At 44.9% G+C, this 838-nt stretch overlaps 1 pseudogene; it reads left to right on the plus strand.

The window, feature by feature from the left end:
• Positions 1 to 453: 453 nt before the first annotated feature.
• Positions 454 to 613, plus strand: LOC130363495 (U2 spliceosomal RNA; annotated as a pseudogene).
• Positions 614 to 838: the final 225 nt, after the last annotated feature.

An 838-nucleotide genomic window follows, 5' to 3' on the forward strand; every position in this document is an offset into this window, starting at 1 on the left:
TACGCTTGTTTTGGCACATCACCAAAACACCAGGAGTCAGGAAAATTAGTTATGTTTCTCCCTGGGCATATTAGTTCTGATACTGCACAATGCATCAAATTGATATTCATGGCTGTCGTTCTACACCCTGTTCCAAATTATTATGCAAATTACATTTAAGTGTCACAAAGATTAAATATTTTGTTTTTCAGTTTAACTAATGGATGGCATTGTGTCTCAGGGCTTTTTTGATCACTGAAAACAATCTCTGACACTAGATTGCCAGGTGAGCCCAATTTAAGGAAAAACTACTAAAGGTGGGTGTTCCACATTATTAAGCAGAGCACCATTTTCAAGCAATTTGGCGAAGAAAAAGGATCTCTCTGCTGCCGAAAGAGTAAAATAGTTCAATGCCTTGGACGAGGTATGAAAACATTAGATATTTCACGAAAATGTAAGCGTGATCATCGCACTATCGCTTCTCGGCCTTTTGGCTAAGATCAAGTGTAGTATCTGTTCTTATCAGTTTTCATGCTGGTGGGGATGGGTGCTGCATGGAGGATGCAGGTGTCTCAGGGCTTTCCGGGGCTGGTTCTGAGGAATCAGCTCGACGGCTGCCCCGATGTGACCTGTTCCCTCCGGGTCTTGCTATTAGGCTGAGAGGGTCTAGAGCTGAGGTACTTTTGTGCCTCGGGGAGTGGTGACCCCGAGGTGCTGAAACTCACTGGGAGGATGGGCTCACTGAGTTGAGGCACCATAATCTCTTCACCTTGTGGCACTCACCTCTTGATTCCCGGCCTTCTGGCTAGGATCAGAGAAATTTTTATAGATCCGTCCAGATGTCCGGGCAGTATATCTG

This window comes from Hyla sarda, chromosome 3 (assembly GCF_029499605.1).
Source record: "Hyla sarda isolate aHylSar1 chromosome 3, aHylSar1.hap1, whole genome shotgun sequence".
In the NCBI taxonomy this organism is placed as follows: domain Eukaryota; kingdom Metazoa; phylum Chordata; class Amphibia; order Anura; family Hylidae; genus Hyla; species Hyla sarda.